The sequence below is a fragment of the Panulirus ornatus genome, chromosome 6 (genome assembly GCF_036320965.1).
Source record: "Panulirus ornatus isolate Po-2019 chromosome 6, ASM3632096v1, whole genome shotgun sequence".
Classification (NCBI taxonomy): domain Eukaryota; kingdom Metazoa; phylum Arthropoda; class Malacostraca; order Decapoda; family Palinuridae; genus Panulirus; species Panulirus ornatus.
Genome location: NC_092229.1, coordinates 47256043 through 47276078, shown reverse-complemented (window position 1 = coordinate 47276078; position 20036 = coordinate 47256043). Strand labels below are relative to the sequence as shown.

General features: G+C 39.5%; 2 protein-coding genes across 7 annotated transcripts in view; one reads left to right on the top strand and one right to left on the bottom strand.

Moving 5' to 3' along the window:
• LOC139749197 (DNA oxidative demethylase ALKBH2-like) overlaps positions 1-20036 on the bottom strand; it is a 620232-nt gene that overhangs the window by 570625 nt on the left and 29571 nt on the right. For 3 of the 4 annotated variants that reach the window (XM_071662873.1, XM_071662872.1, XM_071662875.1), the window contains exon 2: positions 14400-14518. The exons of the other annotated variant lie outside the window; for it this stretch is intronic. The gene's annotated coding sequence lies outside the window, so the exon portion shown is untranslated. The remainder of the gene's footprint in view (positions 1-14399; positions 14519-20036) is intronic. 4 annotated transcript variants of the gene reach the window in all.
• Positions 1-20036, top strand: part of LOC139749191 (uncharacterized) — a 148740-nt gene that overhangs the window by 110081 nt on the left and 18623 nt on the right. The gene's annotated exons all lie outside the window — the stretch shown is intronic.

The window sequence follows — 20036 nt, the reverse complement described above, 5'->3', positions numbered from 1 at the left end:
CCACCGTTAAAAGCTATTTACAAAATAATAATTTTCTTCTACAGAAAATTGTGCTTTATTGCTTCTCTAAACAGCTATTACCTGAGCCAAGCGGAAAAGGTGAAACTGTTCATAATACCACAACCATTTTCTTACCCCCGTAACTTTTCATGTTTTAGCTCCCCCAGTATATATGACGTGTTCAATATTGTATAATCTTAAAAATACACTATTTCTTGAGAATGTGTTAATTTCCGATCACTGAGGACTTACGGAAAATAAGGAGTGTAGCTGGCGAGGACAAGAGGATGGAGGATAAACAAACCCCAACCATAATGGCACAGTTCAAAAAGGTCGATACAGAGGAAAATCACTCAAAGAAGATAGAATAAATAGTGCAGTGCCCCAACCACACAACACCGAGGGGGGGTAACTAATACACATTTCAAATTAGTTACCTTTATATACACGGACAGCAACATGTAACTCCTGTTCGCTCCAGGTACGTTGCCTCTAACGGGAAATGGCCGCTTCATCCGTTTAACGGTTGCGCCACTGATCAAATTACCTCTGAGCATTATTGCTTCATAAAAAACCAAGTATGAATGCGATTCCTTTTTTTTTCTTTTTTTACATTTAGAAATCGTTAATAACCGGGTGTACGAGAACAATTAATGACGTGACCTACCAACACCACAGTCAAGCACCCCCCCCCCCCTCTCCTTCTTCCACCCCACTGCCTTAAGATATGACGTCACGTGATGTGCCCAGCCAACCAGAAAAATAAACCGCTCAACTTGTTTACTGGTTCCACTCTACTGATCCTCCATATTGTTATTTATTCACCATGAAAGCAACATGATCTAACCTCAGGAACAATGGTGATCAGGGTCCAGGTTCTAGACTTCTGTTCAGAAAAGACAAAGACATAACACAGCTCAGGAAGTAATGTCAACACGGGTGGTTCACAATCATTCATGTATCTTGAATTCTTTGTTGTTGCTGTTGTTGTTACGCATCCTGAAGCGATATAGGATTACCCTTTCATCAAATACAGTGACAGATTAACAGATTCTGACATGGAGTTCACCCTGCCTAGTAATTACTTATCTAAGCCTAAAAACTGTGAAGAAGGGAAGGTAAGTAACAAGGATATTGATAACGAACATAGTCTGTGGTCTGAGTGGAACCTGATATGGTTCATGTTGCCCCACATACAATCCAAAGTCCTGATGATAATGGTATCGTTTATCATGTTTATTTACTTTCTTATTGTCATTCTTATTGGCTCTTCGTTGTATCTGAACTGACCCATATTTCTCTCTTGTGTCTCCCCTGATGATGTGATTATTACACGAAAGTGCACTTGGGAATTTATCGTGTTTCATTTTTCCCTTGGACTCATAGGAATATCTTGATCACGCGCAAAATTGTGGTCCTTTCCAATATATATATATATATATATATATATATATATATATATATATATATATATATATATATATATATATATATATCAGGATGGCGTCCACGTAGGAACGATTAAATGATTGAACGCCTCTCCAGCGAGTTCCTCGGCGGAACTGTACTCATTTTTAAGTCCACTGACGGAGACAGACACACCCTGAAGGCGACTTCTCGCTAGCGATCAAACCAACGGCGGCCGGAGTCCGCAAGTGGCAAGTCGTTGCCCCTGAATGCATAACAACGGAAAAGAGCGGACGTGCTCAATATGAAATGCCTGAGGACAATGTGTGGTGTGAGGAAGGGTGATCATATATGGAATTAGGGTGTGTATACTACAGACGTGACTGACATAGCCGACCAGGGTGTGCTGCAATGGTGAGGCATTCACGAACCGCCCAGGTTCGAGCACATGGGTTCAAAAACTTGTTGCGGCAGTCAGTCCACAGTCAACCCAGCTGTTCATCCACCCTTAAAGGATTCTCGATAAAGTTGGTACTTGGCTTAGGCTAGGATATATATATATATATATATATATATATATATATATATATATATATATATATATATATATATATATATTCTTTCTTTCAAACTATTCGCCATTTCCCGCATTAGCGAGGTAGCGTTAAGAACAGAGGACTGGGCCTTTGAGGGAATACCCTCACCTGGCCCAATTCTCTGTTCCTTCTTTTGGAAAATTGAAAAAAAAAAAAAAAAAAAACCGAGAGGGGAGGATTTCCAGCCCCCCCGCTCCCTTCCCTTTTAGTCGCCTTCTACGACACGCAGGGAATACGTGGGAAGTATTCTTAATCCCCTATCCCCAGGGACATATATATATATTATTATATTATTATATATTATACTTTGTCGCTGTCTCCCGCGTTTGCGAGGTAGCGCAATATATATATTGAAAGAACCTATGAGTTACTGCGGTCTGAATATTCAGGAGAGTGGAAGGCGCTCAGGAGAGAGAATGAACTGGAGCGATGTGATATACAGGGAGTAACCTGCTATCATAGAGGTGAACCAGGGCATACGAAACGGTCAGGGGAAACCGCGGAATAGTGCGTGGGGCTCGGATGTGGATGGTGGGCTCTCTGGTCTCGGCGCGATACACATGGCAGCAGCTAGACAAGTGCATGTGAAGCAATAAGGCCGCTTTTCGTCTGTTCTTGACACTACCTTCCAGCTGGACAAATGCGAGCTACAATCACTCGCTTATGATCTGGCATACCACTCATCACTGCAACACTACCAACACATCGTTACAACACATCCCGAGTCCCTTAATTCGCACGATGCAACTACCACAAGAAGACACCGAGCGCTTGATGCTCAATTGCAATTTACTCTCTACACATAGACGCACACACACAACATTACAACACTTTATGACCCGTATTCCGACCGGTGGACGCGGCCACCTTCCTGCAAGAGCCTTATAAGGATGGAATAGACAACTTGGGAACGATATATATATATATATATATATATATATATATATATATATATATATATATATATATATATATATATATATACATATATATATACTGTATTTTTTCTATGTAGCATTAATACACAAATTTACCATACCTTCATAATCATTAATGAAGGCAACTGTAGCAGCAGGAAAAATGGGGTGCACAACTGAGCGATTTAATTCTATCATTACGGCCTTTACTCACCGCCCACCAAATCTGTTTAAAATACAATTGTGGAAGGATTACGGCGCAACGACTGCATCAAGAACTATTAAGAAATGTTACAAATAACAATGTTTTACACGATGATATACAGACAAACTAGGTACAGTTTGGGTTCAGCGCTCAGGAAGCCTACCTACGTCCACTGAGATGGAGGGAACTAGGTGAGAGAGTGTGGTTATGGGGTTGAGTCTGTGTAAGGTGGGTACAGGACAATTTACGAGCAAGGAAAAGGATTCGATGCTTTCACTATGAGGTCGTGAGAGGTCCTGTGGTGCTCAGGAAATGTCCAAGTCACATGATGTCAATGAAGTTGTATTTATGTGGTTAAAAACTGGCTGAATGGCCATAAACAAAGAGTTGTGAATAAAGATATATATATATATATATATATATATATATATATATATATATATATATATATATATATATATATATATATATATATGTGTGTGTGTGTGTGTGTGTGTGTGTGTGTGGGACCGTTCTTCGTCTGTTCCATGGCACTACCTCGCAGATGCGGGAAACAGCGATCAATAATGATAAATATAATAATAATAATAATAATAATAATAATGATAATAATAATAATAATAATAATAGAGAGAGAGAGAGAGAGAGAGAGAGAGAGAGAGAGAGAGAGAGAGAGAGAGAGAGAGAGAGAGAATACATCATATACTCAGAGGGTGTTACGGGATTCTGCTTGCAAGTGGTCACCCCGCGAGCTGGAAGTCACCTTCGACGCCGCTATATCATCGTCTCTGGGCTGATAAGACTTCAGCTCATGCTTTAAAGAAGGCCATAACTCCACAGCTTGTGCATGGAGTGCAGCTTGGTGGCTGCAGAAACCTCATAAATGGGGTTCTATGGCTGTACATTTATAATAATAATAATAATAATAATAATAATAATAATAATATACTGGGTTAGACGCGAAGGGTGAAGGCTAGGGACCCTTGTAAGGCCGGAGCCAACAAGAACCGCCTCGAGTCATGGGGTAGTCCATTGTATGTCAGGGACGCTCCCACCAGCGCAACATATTCTTCGACGTTAACCCCATCAGGAGAAAAGGTTACGCGGGAAATACCGCATATATCTTTTTTTTTTTCTACTACTGACGTATCCTGAGGAAATGAATGGATGAGAGAGTCGGCCATACAAGCCTTGAGCGGCTGGGTCGTTACTAGGTGAAGCCTTGAGCGGCTGGGTCGTTACTAGGTGAAGCCTTGAACGGCTGGGTCGTTACTAGGTGAAGCCTTCCTGCTCACACCTCACGGTATCTGTCATCGAGACACTACACGAGACATGGATGAGTTCTAGGTTAGGTTAACGTCGTTGTAATCATCCACTGTTGGTGTCCACTAAATGATGCTTGGGCGATATACATTACATGGGGGTTATAGGGAACTGTCAACTATATGGGGCTTGGGCAGTGTCCAGTGCATGGGTGAGAAGGGACAGTGTCCACTACATGGGTAAGAAGGGACAGTGTCCACTACATGGGTTAGGAGGGACAGTGTCCACTACATGGGCAAAGGAGGGTCAGCCTCTACTGTATGAGGCTATGGCACCATATTTTCATTAGGGGAAAAGGACGTTCGGCTGTAGAAATACAACGCAGTACGAAACAATATTTTGTAAAAATATTTGAAACAAATACAGTTATCATACAACAATCTTTAGTCATAATATTTTGATCTAAGAATCAATCTTCCATTGTATGGCATTGTTTTATTAATTTATGATTTCGATCAAATTCCCTATTCCGCGGTGACTAGGCTAAAAAAGACACTGCTACATTTCAGTAGGTTAAGCTAGTAAAGAACTTGCTTTATCTACCGGAAGGCATTGCAGTGGAGACCCTGCTATATCTTGTAGCTACTACGCAAATAAAGACTTGCTATATCTTCACGTTCTTAGGCAAGTAAAGACACCAGCTATATTTTCAAGATGACATACTGTATAAAAGATTTTGTTCTATCTTCAAAGGGTTAGACAAGTGGAGACCTAACAAAATCTTCATAATGCTGGCGTAGTTAGACTTTGCTAAGTCAGTTGTATGTTAGCATTAGTATGATATCATTAATGTCTAGGGTCGTGGAGATTCAACTATAGCTAGGCTGGTAAAGACCTCACTAAGTCTGTACGAGGCTTGTAAAGACCTTGCTACGACTAAGAGACTAGTAAAGACCCTGCTATATCTTCAGGGAGCTGGACAATAAAAGACCCTCTTATGTCATCAAATGGCTGGGGCAGTACAGAAAGACCTTACCACATCTTCAAGATGCTAGCTTAGTAAAAAACTAAAGTCACTAGGATAGAAAAGATCCTGCTATATCCTCTGGATACTCGGCTAGAAAAGGACATTGGTATATCTGTAGTATTCTTTTTTTTTATGTTAAATGAGACGAATCGAAAGTCCAGATCCAGGCCATCTCATTTACGCTAGCCATAACTAAGAGAACCTACTTTGTCGAACTAACCCAATGGGAGGATGAACGACCGGGTTAGCTGTGGACAGACTGCCGCGACTCGTATACGTGCTAGGATACTACAGACCCTGCTATATCATCAGGATGCAAAACCCTATTATACCTATATACTTACGGGGGGGGGGGGCTAGACTAGTAAGAATCCTAATATATTTTTAGGCAGTTTGGATACGTAAGACTCTGCTGCATCTTTAGGCTAGTAAAGACCCCATCATAACCTATTATCAACTGTCCATCTACGGCCCTGTGGCCAGTTAGGGCCCAGGTAAAGACCCTGTCATAACTTCAGTTATCATCTGTCAAACTAGGACCAGGTGTGTTTCGGAAAACCTCCGGGTGTTTTGACAGCAAGGCGGACACCTGCACACGTTGTTCCACCGTCAGATGCAAAAGTTTCGCCTCCCACTTCCCACTTCTTCGTTTATCAACTGTCACACTCATCAATTCGGCGAGCAACTGCCAGACGCGTACTTTCCGCAATGAATTGTCAAATAAAGACGCAGTCATGTTTTTGGTACTCGGCTATCATACTAAGACTGTCCACTTCAGTCATCAAATGTCAAACTGTTCTCCAAACAGGTGCACAGCGGCTGGTCACGCACTCTTAGGCGCCTGACGCAGTGCCGTCTACGTCTAGGTAATGATAGCATAGGAGACTCTTGACCAACGTTCAGTTCAGTGTGAATCGCGAGGTTTTCAGATCAATATATACATGGTGCAATCGTCCCCATCTGTGTTTGCTGCCGGCCGCGTAATTATAGGTCATAACAAAGTACCCCGACCCATATTTACGAAAGTCTGGCTGGCTGGACACCTCCTCCACCACAAGACGGCAATCCCACATGATGACAACATTGCTCAGCTCAGGCCAAGATTACCTTCGTGCAATTACGTACTCCTCCCTTTAATTACGCCACTTTAGAAGAACTGCTCCGGTGTTGCTCGGAGTAGTAAGAGAAGGTTGACCAATAAGAATGCAGCAGTCATGTTTAGCGAATGAGTTGTTATATGTTCCACTACCATGGAAAACTGAAATGCTGTTCAAAATAAGCTTCTTGCTGCTGTGCTCAAACTTCTAGTCTCAGCATAAATCACGAAGACCGTCAGTGCCTGAGAGTTCTACAATTCATTCATTGAAATTTGTTGAACAGCGCCTAATGATCAAACATGTAAACAATTTAGTGCAGAGAGGGAGAAAGGAATGAATGCGGTGGTGAAAAGTGAGAGACCTTGAAGTAGTATGGTCAATGGGGATGGGTTTTGCTATAGGCGTCGACAGCCTGTAGAAAGACCTAAGCCACAAGGGAAGGGTGTGTCACCACATAAACACTGGTGGTGAAGAACCTTCTTTCCCAGCCTTGTACATCAACACCCAGCCTGGCTAACGGTCAGTAAGCAGACAAGAACAGACACTCAAAACCCTTCATGACATGTCCAATCTGTGGATCACACACGCCATGAGAGAAAAAAAAAAGAAAAAAGGTTAAGTGTGAAATAAGTACGACCATTCTACCACCTTCCAAGGTTCCATAATACACATACCATTAATCACCGCATTTACTGAATGTAGGGATTATTTTACTCACTTTTCGGCAACGAAGGATCAAGCATTATTATGCTGTTGGTTTGAATGCGACGGGTTTTTTTTTTACCCCTTTGCACTCGTATCGGTAATGTTGTGGTAGGTTTATATAAGTTTGAGGTAGGCTAAGCCAATGGGCGCCACCAGGAATGGCCAAGAGGGTGTTCTTATCCCCCCCCCCCTTATATATATAAAAAAAAACACATACAGGATATTCATGGTCATAATTACTTGAAAGTTATCAAAATGAATATCTACGTCTAATTCCTTAGGAAAACTATAAATTTGTATTTCCCTGTGAGCGGACATTAACCTATTTTGCCTTACACTGTAAAAGCTGATCCCCCTCCTGTGTCTTGCCCCGTCCACCTTGCAAAACTATCTGTGGACGCCCACGATTAGCCCCCTCATAGTTGAGGGTCAGGTCAGGTCAGGTTGAGTGATTAAAGTTATTTCAACCCAACTCTGCTTAGCTTTGAAGACGGCAATGGGTATGAGCTCTTCCGATGGACTTGGTGAAAACAGAATCTACCTTTTCTATCATTAGAATTTAATTTTTTTTTTTTTTTGTACGGATCTCGATTTCTACAAAATCTTTTCATCTTGAGAGAGCCAATAAATTCACCAATACAGAGGAATGAAAGAAATAATGTAGTCGGCAAAATAGTATTTGGCGCACTGTTGCCGACTAGTCGACAGAATGAACGCTGCGATAATTTAGGTATTACATCAGGCTAATGAGCCCTCACGCTAACCATTACCACTAAACTCTTACATAGATAATTTACGGTTCGCTTACTAACCATAATTCCCAGGACGGAGCAAACCACTGAGTACAAAGTGCCTCAAGCAATGCAGTTTTCACCAAATATGATTAGCTACCCACAAGATAAAGTTAACTGTTTATCATACACTGAAAACTGCCCCCATTCATGATCAAGTACTGTACAGGTTGTAAGATCATCAACTCAATATACAAAACTGTTGTTGCCTACTGCACAGTGGTTATCCAAACTGGTTAACTAGTGTACTACTCGTTCTATTCGTGTAGGCACCCTTGGCATGTTCCTCACTGTATATCGTATACTAAGAATGTGCTATAGAGGAAGTACTGATCTTTTTACTCACGTTAACTACCTCACTTGATGTGATCACGTAACCACTACACCTGGTGCCTTACCCAGGTGACCTTGTCCACAAACAGTTATACATGGCAAACCATTAATACAAGTATTAGGTAATAACGCATACAACATAACCTACTATACATTACTTAGTTACATTTTTTCAAGAGTCAGAGCTGATTCTGAAGAGAAAAATATCCTATATATATATATATATATATATATATATATATATATATATATATATATATATATATATATATATATTATCCCTGGGGATAGGGGAGAAAGAATACTTCCCACGTATTCCCTGCGTGTCGTAGAAGGCGACTAAAAGGGGAGGGAGCGGGGGGCTGGAAATCCTCCCCTCTATTTTTTTTTTAATTTTCCAAAAGGAGGAACAGAGAAGGGGGCCAGGTGAGGATATTCCCTCAAAGGCCCAGTCCTCTGTTCTTAATGCTACCTCGATGATGCGGGAAATGGCGAATAGTATGAAAGAAAAAGAAAGATATATATATATATATATATATATATATATATATATATATATATATATATATATATATATATGTGTGTGTGTGTGTGTGTGTGTGTGTGTAAACTACGGACTAATTTCAGATAATATTAAAAGCATAGACTAACAATATTCCTAATATTCTTCGCTGTTAACCAAACAGAAAGTGAATGAAATATCCGAATCATCATATAAAACGCGGACAGCATGAAGTATTCGTGTACTTAAAACATTCACTTTTCAATACAAAAGATGCAAACGGTTTACCTACTTAATAAACATATGAGTGTGTGCGAGGCTAAGTTTTACTATAGTCCCTGGTGTCCTATAGCCATGGAGACAAGGTAGAAAACTAGGAGTCATCTTGACATAATCTATAGTAGGTATAGGATTTCCATATGAGATTCGGAACACTAGCTGTAACACATAAGCCTCTAATTCAGCAGGACGATACTTTGCAATGCTACGCCACCCAAATGGGTGCCAAAGGACTTATACGTAATATCAATTAACCTTAAATACACTTGATCCATTTCGTCCTTCAAACTGGTCTCGCTTGTCGTAAATAGGGCTTCCAACAGCTGATCAAACCAAACTTCAGTAGTCTCTGTAAACTCGTCAGCCTTAAAAGCGTCGACCACGCAGGTGGAACTTCCCAAGTTTCGAGATAGATAAATGGTCACTGGGGGGCCAGAGCTGGGTTCCAAAGAGGGTGGCCGAGTACTCAAAACCACAGGCACGAACAGCAGGTTTACGTAATATGGGCCTTGTACACCGACGCATTATTATGAAACATGAGCAAACCTTTTGGTCAACTTTCCCGTTGTTCTTCCTTGATGGCACAACACAATAACAACCTGTAATAATAATAACCTCACTGTGTTGATGCTCAACGCGTTAAATATTCATTAAAATCCCTCTGCTATCTCAACAAATCGAGACCATGATACTAAGAATTGCTTTTGGAACTTCTTTCTGATCGAAATCCAGTGTCTCTATTGTTCGGATTCGAACACGGATTCGGCGCCTCAGTGATGATGTGTCTAGGTCTCAAACCCATGTCAAACAGACGGGACAGAAAGTTGTCTAGATAAGCTTCATACAGTTCAAGCACATTGCAACTTTAGACAGACCTTTCGTGTTGATCCATATTCTTGAGCGCTGTTTCTAGGGGGGTCCTAGTATGCTCAGAGATAATGCTCATACGACTTCAATGCGAAGTTTGCCAACTTAATGCTAATTTCATCAATTTTGATACATCGATCCGCTCTTATCAAGTTTTCGACTGAGTCTACAGTTGCTTCGTCAGCAGCGTCCGCAAACCATCTCGCTTGGCTGTCATCTTAAAATAAGAGTCACAACCGCGCTTGAACTCGCTAACCAATCTTGACACCGCAGCTTATGAAGGGACTTACAACACTCTAGTGCTTAAGTCTGAGAATATCCAAAGTTTTCTCACACACCAAACTTGAAACTTTTCAACCTGAAACAACACTCTAGTGCTTAAGTTTGAGAATATCCAAAGTTTTCTCACACACCAAACTTGAAAAAACTTTTCAACCTGAAACAACAAGAAATTAATCCTAGCTACTGCCCAAAAGTTCACCTTCAAATATCATTTCATGCTATACTTAAAAACTTTTTCACCGACCCCCATAATGAGAACACCCGAGAGAAGGCATTTCAATAGGGGGTAAAATTGGGTCTAACAAGACACATTGGCAGTTTTACACCTAGCAGGTTTTTTTTTTCTTTTCTTCTCGACAAGTGTTTTGCACCGAGTCCCTTAACCCATTCAGCGGACCGTGAGCAATGTGGAGCAGGTCACGTCCGTCAACAATTGAATGGTGTAACACTATCGTCCTCCATGTGCTGCCCAGTGAATTTATAAAACTATTCTTATTGCTACGTATTGTCATCTACACCCACGACCCTTACAGGTACATGACTGTGTTGGCATTTTGTACGGGAAACCTAAGTACATTAACTTGAAAATGTTTGAACACATACGAATGTATCCCTTGCTAACTCTTAGCACTTACTAGTATGTACTGAATGTTAAATACGAATTCATTTGTACCTGTACTGTACTAAAAGGTTGGGCGCATACTATACATTCTCATAATGTAATACAAGGCAGAGATTTTTGCAATATCATGAAAGGATATTTTGCTTGCTTCTTGGACAAATTTACGTCATTACAATTAATCAAACCGAACCCAAACACCTAGTTGAAGCTAACCAACTAATCGCACCTAACGACCGAACCATATCAAACCACATTACCTAACGACCTTATCGAGCTAAGCCTAACCTAACCACCTCAGCAAACCCATATTCAACTTCTTAACCTAACAGATTTTCACAATGGAGCAGAAAACCACCATGATCGTATGAGTCGAACTGTAAGAAAAATAACGTAGCCTCACCTGACGCTCACAAGGGCAGCAGCCTTTGTCGTCCACACATAACGATTCATAGATTTGTCATAGATGGCGGGTATTATGAACTACCACCAAGATTTGTCGACAAGTGCCTTATTTGTTAATGAAAAGATGATGCATGGTACGTCAAACATGAGCTCGCAATGACCGTTCATGCAAGTATATTATACAAGATGGCAAATATGTAGATGTGAGAGGCTGTATACATTTATATGCAACTACATCTCCTCGTATATATGCTATGGCAAACTAAATGTGAGTTCCTACATTTTCTTTGACGTCAGTATATAAATTTACTTACATCTATGGGGTACGTATTTTTACCCGTGGGGACCCTTTCCTTCAACTTTATTATCATAAAACTTTTTACACTGTATGCTGTCAGCATCTACAATAACATGACACAGTATAGTCCATTCATCTGCTACTATTACCATAAAAATATTATTTCTACATTTTTTCCAAGTTTCTTATTTCATGTTATGTTCACTGTTTACCTTTTCATCTTTCAATGAGCTGTTCACTTTTTTTTTCATGACTGGGCAGGGATCGATGGTAGAGACTGAAGTTGGAAACCTGACAGTGTAAAGGCGCAGCAGCCTTGGACAGTTCGATTTCTAAGAAAAGAATATCAAGGGAAGAGAATGACAGACAGATGGCGTTCCTCAAAGGAATGTCGGAGTTGAGACTGCGAATGTTAAAGATAAGAATAGAAAAAAGACCGGAGGTGCAGGAGCAGTCTGGTTATATATATATATATATATATATATATATATATATATATATATATATATATATATATATATATATACATATATATATATATATATATATATATATATATATATATATATATATATATATACACACGATAAAGTGCATATGAACGCGCACCTTTACAGAACATACAAACCTCCAACAGCCAGGCTCGCACCCGGGACCCCTGCGTGGCAAGCGGAAGTGGCTGTTGAAGGTTTGTGTATATATATATATATATATATATATATATATATATATATATATATATATATATATATATATATATACAATTTTACTATCCTAACGTCATTTATTAATATTATGAATTCAGGTTTTCATGACTGCCTCCCTCGTCAAAGACCATCAGGTCATTCTGATATAACAGTTTGCCATGTATTCCCTCGTCCCTTCACAAGTACCCAACATTATCTTACCATTTTCAGTGTCTACAAAAAACTGGACGCATTTCCGGGTTAACATGCTAATGTCAAATACAGGGATGTGTGCATACCGAGGAAGAGACCCACCAACGATAAGTCTGTGATCAAAAATCTAATACTTTGCAAGCGCAACAACTTCATGAACATAATGGCTTCGCTTTTGAAAGCCCTCCTCGATAGGTTGGCCTGGGTCCGCGTGAGAAAGGTACAGTTTAAACCATGAGTATGATGATGATGAGACCTCTGACCTGACCCATAAGAATTAATTTGGTCAAAAGCCAAACCTTATTACCCCATGGTCACACCGTCGCACTCATGGGGCGTATCATGACGGAGCTAAAAGGGCCGTTGCGTCATGGTCAAGGGGTACGATATTTTCCACAGGCCATCATTTCAGCATGCGTAAGTTTAGTTACAAATTCTTTATGATATTAGCAAGTGTGGTGGGTGTTACACACTATAAAAGTTCTCTGCTGTTACTTAACATCGTCATATGAATATACATAAACTGAGAAAAAAAAAATGTGGTTTGATGAATGAGACAAACAATACATATAAGAATGCTATAAAAAAAAATCAATCTATCTATAACAGTTCATGGAAAAGTAACCACAACAAATAAATAAATCACTTGCCGACAAATAAACACATTTGGAACTTTTGTTTGTTGCACAATGGAGATTTAATGTATATAAACTGACCGACGAACAAAAAAAAAATGTCGCCATCGATACTTTTGAGATTCACAGTTACATCTACCCCTAGGAAGTGGATGTCCCTGCCCTTTGCCACGCTGGACAGTTGCGAACTCGTTCTGAAATAATGGTTTCCACAAATGTCTCTGTACACATCCGATCCATACCATGTACATACGAACGAAAGAACTACTTACTGCAGGCCTTTAAATAGATGTGTACATAGAAATGTGTAATGAATTACTCTCTACACTAGTTGGGCCCAGTCTTTTAAACTTAATGTCTCATACTTCTTAAACTTATGGATACTGTCAGCATTCACGATTCCATCAATTAGTGTCTTCTATCCGTCCACTACTCTTACACTATACAAGTCCTCTTTTATATTATAATCTATTCTTTTTAATAGCCTCTCGTCGTTCCATCCCTGCAGCTTTCTCGAAACCATTCCAACTGTCATCATCAAACGCGCTTAAAAACTTAGGGTTGTGATACTGTTACCCCCTAACGTTTCCTCTTTCATGGTAGTTACGTTTGTAATAGCCTCAATCCTTCAACTGCTACTCAACTCCTTTAATTCTGGAACCATCGTTGTTGCCCTTCTCTGTCCGTGTGTGTGTGTGTGTGTGTGTGTCTAGGTCACTATGTCTATAACTTTTATAATCATAGGCTTGTGTATGAATCAGTACTGTTTCGGTATAGTCAATTTCTTTTATAGCCAAAAGACGCTGACAAGTGAAAGAACAAGACAGTTCTACAGAAATAGTAGCAAGTTGGCTGGAAGTGATCAGGTGAAAAAAGATTCCTCGTGACATTTCTCCTCTGAAACATGACCTCGACTTCTATAAAATTATCCTTTGGCTCCTGTTTATATAAACCTATGCGAGTTCACATTTGTCATAGATACACAATGTACAGTCCCTAATGCTGACCAAACCTGGTGAACGCAGCAGGAAAGAAGTTAATGAAAGATCAACATACTGTCTGTTATGGGTCAATCTATTCAATTGAGCAATTCTGAAGCTCCTATGAACCCTAACCTCTGAAACAAGTGATCGTGGATCCTTTAATACCGTTTACCAGTCTAGTAAATCATTTAATGTTCATTCTGGTGTCAACACTCGTCCTTCATATTAGTTACCATTGAAGAACCTGTTACTCTGGAATTCTTATTATAAAGGCCTGTGCCATACTTACCTGCATATGTTGTGCAGTCTGCACTCCCGTAAACAGCAGATCCAGAGGTGCCACGACTTGTTTTCAGGTTCAAGGTCAATAGAGGGTTCCAGTCCGTCACCCTTCAACCTCTCTCATACCTAAGGAGGAAAAGAAGCATATATATAAAGTACAAGAACAGGGGAAGGAGGCCCCATCGTGGGCAAACATGTTCTTTATAGTGACCGACACAGCACGAGCAAAATACACCCAGTATAGATAGGTCATCTTGGGTGAAACTGACTCGTGGAGTTACCCATGTTAAGAATATCGCCCTGGAATTACATTACATTGACGAATAATGTCATCTATATTACATAATATACCGCAATATCACTGTATAAAATGATAATCAAAATTCATGCAAAATTTGTATAGAATATTCAAACGATTCATATCAGAATATTCATACGACAAAAACTCATCCTATATTACACCAATACAATATTTCATTACAACAAATGAATCTAGTGTACAATATTGTGATGAAATGTCAAAACGTGCCGTCTGTTACATTAAACTAAAAAGAAGAAAAAAAAAGACTTGTATTGACTTTTTCATGTCAGAAGCTCTAGTTACGGTCAGAGACCCTCTTGAGATATTTCCTGGTTTAATTCTACATGTCCTTCACTCGCTTACTCACTTGCAACATCCAATACTCCCCAACATAGCACACATCCAGAAGAACACAGCCAATCATATACATCAGGGGGTCTCTATTTGTCTCTAAATATACACACACACACACACACACACACAGCCATGAAAAATGACGGGGAAATGAACCATAAACCTGTCGTATACAGATAATTCTTACCTACAGATAGTTTCACGGAACAAATTCACCATTACTACGGATACAGAGATAACGCCCAATTCTCCTCCAGGAATGATATCTCCATTCCATCGTGTGGGAATCATCCACAAGTAAACAATGTTACCAACTTCTGATCTAAATTATTTTGCTTCCTCCTAAACTGCGTTTTGCATACCAGTATAGGACTAAACACATACTACTTACATACAAGGTTAAGAGACGAGACGACACGAGTGAAAAACACGGAACTAGTAATCACAGTGGCAAAATATCATTTAATGTCTGTTCCATTCCCGGTTAAAATGGTATGCAATGAAAGTAATCAAGCACAAAACTCAGCTACAGCTTCGAACAATAGTAAATTGGTTTACCAGATGATGGTGTTGCCCTTATCTAAACAAATGTAGCAATATGTTCTATACTACATACCTCAATCCTCCCTGTCTAAATTCTATTCAAAAAACGTTTGATCATGTTCTCTCCAGCAGTGCAAGACGCATGGAGGATAGCATATCGTACTTCATATGGAACCATTCTCATTCCAAATAATGGTAATGCATGTTTCCATCAGTAACATGGTTACTACAAATACGAAAAAATACACTCGCAATGTAATCGCTATACAATCATCACTTTCGTATTGTACATCCAGTTATTAACATGTAAACAAAATTCATTCTCTCAAACTTCAGTCTGACATTATGAGGAATTTCCGTGTAAATGAACACACACTGGAAGTTTGCACAACCATGACAGTTAGCTGGGATTGCATAGCATCTACAAGTATTCTAAATTCACGCAACTGCCCAATCTTGGCTTTTTTTTTTTTCATTGGGCAGTTTAAAACACCATGGGACCTGGGTTATGAATTAGTTTTTGGGATTTAGTGTAATTTTTATATCAACACTGCCAGCTTCCTCCTTTTTCTATTACTTCCTTGAAGTCAAAGACTATGCTACATGCTGCTTCTTGTGTCAATAAGTGTTTCAACCTTCTCCCTTAAGGAATTCCTCCCATTAAGCTTCGGCTATTTCGGACAGTGTTTCTATAATTTCCATTTGTTGAAGCTTGCTATAAACTCTGTAAAGATATCTAGAAGGTGCATTCAGCTTGATGCCTTTTTACCCATTGGATCTCTCGCCGGAGGAATGGCAAAGGCCACATCTCTTTAGCATACTCCATCCTCTTTACACCTCTCTGAGTCCTCTACCTAATGAATTCCCTCACTTTCTTCTCGCAAGATGCGGACTGTCTCACACTCAATATATTTCCTCCAATCTCACTCATGTTCTCTCTCTCTGACATCCTACATCTAAACCCTTCATCTTTCCCTTCATCTTTTACTCCATTCCATCTATCTCATCTGAACCCTTCATCTCTTACTCCATTCCACCTATCTTGACAAAAACCCTTTATACATCGAATTTCAGCAGCCTGAAATCTAGAACTGTCTACTCCATTCCATGTCCATGTAAGTAAAGGCTGGAAGAAACTATTTTTGTCCCTGTCCCCTTCGCCCCCCAATCCCACACCACCCTACAGGCCCTTCCTCCTTTTGGGTATCTCTCTCATTTCTCAAAAGAAGAAGTGATCAGATTTAATCACCATGACCCCACCATGGTTCAATATACATTTAAAAAGGTGCTTTGATTCAATTTTTACCTTGAACTGATTTTCTGTATGAAGATTGGGCTAGAGGTATGGCTGAGAGAGACCTCAATGGTGAACAAGGATACAAGATACCAAATGTGTGGAAGGATTTCAGTAAGAAACTAAGTGCGTAGAGGGATTTTATGGAAGAAGTGCTTGAATATGCAGGCGAAGTGTGTGACATTAAAGAGGTGGGATGGGGAATAGGGAATATGAGAAAGGTTAGGGAGGAGTGGAATGAAAAAGTCAAATTGTTAATGAGAAAAGGTACATATGTGTAGAGACATATGCATGTCTGCATGGAAGGGGTATAATACACTCAAGCAAGACGATGTAATCTTATGGGTTAAGGTTTAAATAGAAAAAAAGCATGCTAGCCAAATTCAAACAATCACCCCCAAAATGAAACAATGACACTGAGTTGTTAAGTGATGTAATGAAAGAGAAAAATAAGAAAGCAAAAGCAATACAACTCCCCACAATGGGGAAGGACAAAATAATACATCCCTGGTATGGAGTGACTTCCAAACATGATGCATATATTTTTGGGTGGTTTTTCATGACTGGTAATAAATAAAAATTCTCCAAACAACTGTATACAGCTGTTTCTAAAAAAAAAAATATGGGCGTTACCAGACTCTATCTGCTTGAGGTTACACAAGAGAAAAGTCAATTTTGTCTGTTGACAAAATGGAGTACAATTTTGTCCAAGAGCATTTAACTTTTAAATAAGTCCATTCTGTCCCTGAGCGTAGTGCAAGCTTGAAGCTGCAGGAGCCCCTGGATCACTAGAAAGGGGTCCCGGGGTATAATAATAATAACAATAATAATAATAATAATAATAATATAATTTTAATAATAATAATAATCAAAATTACAAGCAGCAATATAGTGAATTGTCAAGTAGCAATTGAAAATAATAGTTTTGTTTGAGATGAAGGCTCCAGTCATGGACTTAAGTCCACATCAAGGTCAGGCCTCAATTGAAATACATAGGTTAATGAAAAGGAAAAAGAAGAGACAAGGAAAAGTATTTATGAATTTTGGAGGTAATCAAAAACCTGTCTTTTAAAGTGCCATCATAGTTTTTTGAGAAAGACATGAAAGGGTAGAGTTCCAAAGCTTTGAAGCTCAGGAAAGAAACTGTTATCAAAATGGCCTACCCTTGAGTTACCAACTGTCACACAGTAATCATGTGATGCAGCAACTTGCCAAGTATTGCATGGTCTAGCTAGTTGTGGAGGCACACATTAAGCCAGCTCTCGGGACCAAAAATAAAAAAAAAAAATATAAAAAGAACAAACATTGCAATGTAGGGTAAGCTTGTCAAGTTTTTGAGTTAGACTGGTTTGGACTTGACTGTGTCAAGTAAGGATATAGAGCTAGAACCAGACTTGACAGCAGTACCCCATACAAGGACAGATCAATCCTATGTATTAATTAAGCAACAGTTTCAAAGAAAAGAAATTTCGACTTCTGAACAGGACTCCTAGTTTCTTAGAGGCAGACTTAGCTATTTCCATAATGTGAGGTTCACATGACAGAGTGGATGTTAAAGTAATACCAAGTATGTTCATCAAGTCCAAAGGTGGAATTACAGAACTGGTCAAAGGAGAGAGGAAAGTTGTGAGAAATTTTCAGTAGAATAGATGAGCAGACACTGGGTCTTGGAGGCATTAAACTTAACTAGATTTTGTTTAACCCACTAAAATATCCTGTCTGAGTTTATTGAGGAAGTTGTGTTGAGATGCGATGCAGAATGAGTGGGAGAAGAGGGAGCATAATTGAAGGATGTGGAGGAATGCAGTGTTGAGTCATCAGCTTTTGAGTGCATTTAGTTATTTGGGGAAAAATGGGAAATTGGGGATTAGAACAAGAAAAAGTGTAGGAAAGAGGACAGAGCACTGAGGGACACAGCTGTTGAAGGAGAAAGAGGGATAGCCTGATCCATCAAAGACCATGGAGGCGGATTGAAGGAAACAAAGTGGGGGAGGAAGCCAAGAGGCAAGCTTAAAGATGAGACCCCAGTGCCACATCCTGTCAAAACCTTTGGATATATCAAGGGTAACTACACAAAATTCCCCTAAAATAATCCAAGGATGATGACCAGACAAGTTAGACAGGAAAGAATATCAACAGTGGATCTCACCTTACGGAAGTCATGTTGGTGATTAGAGAGATGTCTGAGGATATGGGAGTTGAGGAAGGATTCAATGACTTTGGAAATGGTTGAGGTCAAAGCAACAGAACAAAAGTTAGAGGGGTTAAAACAGTCACCCTTTTTAGGGATGGCATTTACTACTGCATGCTTCAAAGAAGGAAAAGTTCTGGTTTTTAAACATGTATGGAACAGACAGGCTAACACAGGTGCAAGTTCAGAGGCACACTCTTTCATTACACGGGGATGGATGGCATCAGTACCATAAGCCTTACTTGTGTCTAGAGAGAAAAGCCCTTTTCAGACAGTTTGAAAAGAGATTACAGGAAGGAGCATAATATAGTAAGAGGAGCCTCAAGGGGTGAGGAAATGCTAATCATTTGGAACCATAGGGTTGCTTTGTTTACAGAAGAGAGCAGTACTAGTAGTACCGTCTGAATGGTAAAGTGAAGGAAAGCTAAGGTGACATGTTGTGTGATACCCTTAGCTAAAGACCACTAACATCTATCAGTGGATGACAAGGAGAGGTTATCACACTTCCTTTGAATAAAGGAATTCTTTTTCTCATGGACAACGTGCTTACAGTGATTACAAGCAGTGATTAAAGCTGGATTTATGCCTAATATTATTTCACAATATTTACTCATGGTTTATGTGCTTACAGTGATTACAAGCAGTGATTAAAGCTGGATTTATGACTAATACTATTTCACAATGTTTACTCCTGGTTTATCCCAGCCACACCATCCTGTGATTTCCAGTTTAATTAAAAGACCCAGCTAAATCACTAATGATTCAAGTTGTCTGTATATGACTACGACTATAAAAGGACTGAATATCTATTCACCATATTTTTGTTCAGGTTTCCTTCCTCAAGCCTAACAATATTTAATCTGTATGATACTCAGTTGCCTAACTCTTTGTGTTCCTTAAACATTCATGCCAAAGTTCCATTTTTCAACTGTTAAAAAACTAAAGTTGGACATTTCACTAT